This window comes from Lotus japonicus, chromosome 5 (assembly GCF_012489685.1).
Source record: "Lotus japonicus ecotype B-129 chromosome 5, LjGifu_v1.2".
In the NCBI taxonomy this organism is placed as follows: domain Eukaryota; kingdom Viridiplantae; phylum Streptophyta; class Magnoliopsida; order Fabales; family Fabaceae; genus Lotus; species Lotus japonicus.
The window spans coordinates 38101968-38107967 of record NC_080045.1 but is presented as its reverse complement, the minus strand read 5'-3'; positions in this window follow the sequence as shown (position 1 = coordinate 38107967).

Here is a 6000-nt window from a genome sequence, read left to right as displayed (position 1 = left end):
CTTTGTTGTAACAAATATTTATGACAATACTTATTACTAATTAATGACTCTTTATATTATTGATTGTAGTAACTATTTAATTATTATACTTCTCAATTTCTTATATGTTAAATATTTAAATAAAATAAAATACTATCATCAATCACATGGAGAAAAAAATTAAAAAACATAAAATGAAAATAATAAGTATAGTTAGACGGGTACACAGTTTAAAAATTTGTTTTATTTTTATTTTTATTAAATGGTGACATAGATACGTGAAGGTAGAAACTTAAATAATTGAAAAAAATACTGATTTGGAATCATTTATTTTCCAAATTTGAAATGAATAAACTAACTTCCATAATTTTTAGTTTCATTCATGATTTGTAGCAGACATTAATTCGAGGACTACTACATGATTTCTAAAATAAGAACAAGAATAAAGTTACATATACATAATGTTTTAGAACAAGAAAGAAAGAAAGAAAAGTTCCCTCACATCTTATAAATTATTTAGAAAAAAATTGTTAACTTCTCAATTCCACCCACATAGTAAAGAAAGATAAGAATAAAAGAGAGAAGGGAGAGAAATAATGTGTGAAGTGATATGAAAAGAAGTAAGAAATAAGAAGAAAATGTGGGTGAAAATAAGATTAAAGTGAAGGAACCGTTGTTCCAGAATTTCAATATTCTTTAATAAAAGTGTTAGTTTTCTCAGTCTATTCAAATTCATGTTCTTATCTTTCAAAATCTTGTACACAAAAGTTTATAAGAAGAAAAAACATGAAGACATTAAAGAAATGACGATCTCACCTGAATTCCTTCTTAAATCGCTGACTCCCCTTCAAAAGCGCACAACTGATCAAAGCAACATTGTTGTAAAATTCATGTTGTTGTGAAATTCTTCAATCACACTAACCAATATTATAACAATAAGAGTGTAAGGATGATCTGTCTTTCGAGACATTCATGACGTATTCCACGTGTCACAACTGAGGAAATATATTGCGGATCCGACACATGTTATCGAGCTGGATGACATAGAGTTGAAGGATGATCTGTCTTTCTAGACACCGCCAATTAGCATTGGTGACACCAGGATAAAACAGTTGAGAGGAAAAGAGATCGAGTTAGTGAAGGTCATATGGAACAAAGACTCAAGAACAGTATCCAGAACTTTTTACTAACCCTTAAGTTTCGAGGTCGAAACTTTCTTTTTGGAGGGTAGTAATGTAAGACCCAAGTTTTTAAGCTTATGCTAAGTGAATAAAATCTTATTCACGATTAGGGTTGATGTATTGTGAAGGGAAACATGAACAAGAGTTTATTAAACGAAATAAAATTATGAAGGAGAAAGTTCAGGAAAAGTCTAAGGATTGTATCATGATCGATAAAAGTTATAGCTCGATCGTTACACACTTAACCTAGGGCAGAAACCCTAGTAAATAGCTAGTTTTCACTTATAGGCACGACGGAAGTTAATTCCAAAAATCTTCAAAGAAATGTTAGAACTTCTCTTATTCCATATATAACAATCGTTTCAAGGCGAAACTCTAGGATCTACGAACGTCCGATTCCAATCATCGGAAGTTTGCCGAAACCAAAACCCTGGTATTTCAAAAACCATAGAATCACCCGACAATGAAGACTTTCTCTATTCAGAACATCAAATGAAGTTTCCACACGCATACACCCTTTTCTCTTGATGATTTCAATCTTTCTTCAGAAGGAAGTTTTCTATTCCGACATTCGATGCAAAAAGCAACTTATCGGGTAAAATAGTTTTACACCGACTTTGCATTAGTTACCAAAAATACAAGGAGACCTCATTTTAGTTTTGGAATTCTTTCGCCAAAACATATCTTAGAATTCACGGAGAATGAAGCCAGAAAAATCAGATTCGCGAAACTTTCATTTTACCGCGTTTTGCCAACCTCTATATATAGCAAGAAAGGTGAGAAAAATCACAAAAACTCCTCCATTTTCTCTCCAAGGCCGCGAGCTCCATAGAAGGAAGAGGAAGAAGAGATTTTGTTCATTTCTTGCTTGATCGTCGATTAATCAGTTGCTACTTCAAGGTTTCGAGGTATAGTCGCTAATCCTTACCTCTGATCGCTTTTTCCATAGCTTTTCTCTATGTCTTTCTGTGCTCATAGTTTTGAGGTTTTTGCCAAACTATCCTGATAATTCCATTTTTGATTCTAAACACCTTCCCTACGTGCCCAAGAGCATGATTCTCTAATAATACTCCGCCGATTCTCGAAAAACTACCGTCGAGTTTCAATTCTAGTGAAAATACCCATTTTGGGGCAAAGCTTCGTCCTTTGGACTGAAAACTATCGCCTTAGCTTAGTGCTAGTAGGATTAGTTGTCATAAACGTCGTTGGTGACGTCCCTGTCAAATTTGCTTTTCGGGATTTCAGTTTTGAAATTCTAAGTTAAAAATATTGACCAAAATACCCCTACGAAAGTTTTTGATCCGATAATTTTTCCGAGTTTAGAATACCCTTAGTTACGACTAATGATAGCATAGGAACCAAGTTTGATCGAAGAAAAATCGAACCCCACAATTACCAAAAGTGGCCGAGCACTATAGGGGGGAGGGAGGAAAATTCCTTTTTCGAAAACTTGTCCTTTCGCGCTATATTATCGTACCTCGGAGTATGTACTACTTCATGTGACCTTAGTGAGTATTGATAGCTTAGTTTCCGATAGATTTTGATAGAATTCTGTGGTTTTACTTTAAAGGTTCATTTGAAGAGTTTCCCGAGGAACAAGGATTTGCTTGTGAGGAAGAGTTCGAAGATCACCCTGGAGAACCTACAGGTGAGGGCTACTCACTGAATCTTTAGTTAATGCTTAGGGTCGATACTTTCGACATTGTTTTACTGTTTATGCACTTGTTTGTGTTTGATTGGAAAAATGTTTTCTGAGGCTTCGGCTGACAATGTAGATGATTCATCTACTGACTGTTTTTGGGATTGACTTACATGCTATGTGCTATGTGGGTATTCTAGGATGTGTGGTGTAACACCCCGATTTCGGAGGTGCCACTTTAGTGACTTTAAATCAATAGTGCGGAAAATGCGTAAATATTTTTTTCGTTTTCTTTTCAAACAGAAGACTTAACATAACGAAGACTTAACCCAAAGATATTAAACATAAAGTAATTGGAGATAGTGCCCGCAGGCGAATAAGTATATCCCATGGTCAGAGCCATGAGTTTTGTGAATACAGTTTTCAAGAAGATAAGTCAGCCCCAAACGGGAAATGACAATCAGAGCTGTAAAAACAATCCCCCCATATAATACACTCCTCACATCGACCCTCATCCGATCATGCATGAAGTCCGGGTCCACGTCGAAGGCTCAGTAGTAGTCATTGTGCTCAGGATCCTCCCCGAACGACGAACCATCTTGAATCAGCTGTTGGACGTCTGGCAGCAGGCCGACCGCCCAAACACAACCATACACACAAAGCCAAGGCGCTAGGGTCAACTCACGGAATATAATAGATAATACAAGCAACATGTGATGAATAAAGGGGTATATATATATATAGGTTGTATATAGACATATAAGTTCTGTATCGTCTACCCTAAGGTATATACATAACATGTTATCAGATTTCTAATAACAATTCAATATTCAATATCTCAACAATTCAATAAGTTATATCTCGAAAACTCGATAAGCAATATATCAACAAATATAGTTAAATGCATGGTATGCCAATGCTATGTTATGCTCAAAATATGATCCGGATAAAATGTCACCCTCACGATGACTCGAAGCATCTCGCTCCGCTAAAGCATCTCGCTTTTATGAAGCATCTCGCTCCTGTGAAGCAGCACACTCCTGTGAAGCATCTCGCTCCTATGAAGCTGCACGCTCCTGTGAAGCAGCACACTCCTGTGAAGCATCTCGCTCCTATGAAGCTGCACACTCCTGTGAAGTAGCACACTCCTGTGAAGCATCTCGCTCCTATGAAGCTGCACACTCCTGTGAAGCATCTCGCTCCAATGAAGTCCGATCTGAGATCGTCCTTCGGAAAGCAGCACACTTTCCAAGAAATGTATGCATGAATGCAATATGGTTAGCCAAACAACGAATCGTCCTCACCAAGGCACGCGTATCTAGCTAGAGTACATTGTCTCTACAATACCCTAAGGTAAACAAAGAAGTGCTAATCACACTTGGTAACTTTCCTAGTCACTTTGGCTCACCGTCTCGATGGCCAACCAAACTGCTCAACGAGCAAAAGAATGCATCTCGCACTCAGTGACCTTTCAACTTACCATGGCTCACCATCTCGATGGCCAAACAAACTGCTCAACGAGCAAAAGAGTATCAACATACTCAGAACTGACTAGTTCCCCGACTTATCCCTTGGATTGGCCAACCAATAAAACTTGCTCATCGAGCAAAGGGCCAACGCACAATGGTTTCCCCAGAAACCTGGATCCGACGACACTTCTCATTTTCAAAACACTTATGTTCAAGCCCTAAACTTTCGTCTGAGTCTTTTATCATTATATTAAGGGTTTTGAGGTTGTTTAATACGTTATGGAGGTTCATTATGAAATTGCTTAAGTTTCGTCTCTAATCCTATTAGTTTCAAAGATCCCATAATTCCAATGATTCCCTGGAGAAGGTCTCAAAACAAAAGGTCCATGATCACCCAAGTAATGGCCCGAGAAGTTCCCAGGTAAGCTGGCCGGCACAATGCCTCATTAAAAGCCCTTCTTGCCTTAGACAGAACAACCCAAGTTCTTACGTGAATTCAAATGGGGTTTTTCCAATATCATTTTCAAACTCAATTTTCCTTTGAGAAGGTCTCGATCCATAAAAAAATAATAGGGTACGAACCTCGGTCCGTCCCATCAAACTTTATCCAAAAACTAGTCAAGAGTCTGGCATAACTACCCGTTATCCACTATCTTGACGTTCCTCACTCATTCGCACAATTGCACGGTATATTCAATATAGTCAGCAATTCAAGTGCGTAATAGAAAGACACAATATAATCAATATAATCCAAATATCATGTGAACAAATAATCACATAGCCTATAGTTAACCATTTAACAATTAAGCATGCGAGTCAATTATCAACATATCAATAGGATAAATCCTAATCTCCCATGTCGGCCGAAGCCTTCAGAAAAAATTTTCAATCCAGACAATTCATATGCATAAACAATAATTCAAGTCGAATTTATCGACGCCTACAAAGCATTAGCTAGCAAGTAAGTTGCCCTAACCTCGAACTCGTCCAGTGTGTTCAAGCAAGACTCCTTCACAATCCTCTTTTCCTGCTCCAAGTGTTCCTCCAAACGAATCTTTGAGCAACGAAGCGAAAGTCAATTAAAACAAGTCAATTCGGTCAATACAATACTAACTAGCGTTTAGACAAAGCTTAAGATGCTTCAGAGTACAATATTTAAGCATGGATAGACGACAGAACCTCGTTCGCTAAAACGAGCATAACTCGAGCTATATAACTCGGAATGACACGAAACCAGCGCCAAAATTTCGACAATCGAAAGAGCTACGCAATGGCTCAGGTCATAGAGACCCAAAAATTATTTTTGGACACGGTACCCTAAGCAATAGGTTTCGGCCACTATGTAAAGTAGGGTTTTCCGAACTTTTTCTTCGATCTAAATCGATTCCTATGTATTCTTAGGCGATATCTAGGCCAAGGAAACTCTCAGAAAAAATATCGAATCGAAAACTGTCACAGGGGTATTTTGGTCATTATTTTCAGCTCAGAATTTCAAAACCAGAGTTTCGAAAAACAAATTAGATGGGGTTGATACTAACGACGATTATAACGACTAATCTTACTAACGCTAAGCTCAGTCGAGGGTTTTAAGCCCAAAGGTTGGAACTTTAGCCAAAAATGGGTATTATGAGCAGAATTGAAACTCGGCAGCAATTCGGCGAGAATCAGCAAAATGTAACCCGCTAAACATGCTCAGGGGCACGCAAGGAATAAGTTTAGAAAAAAAGATGAA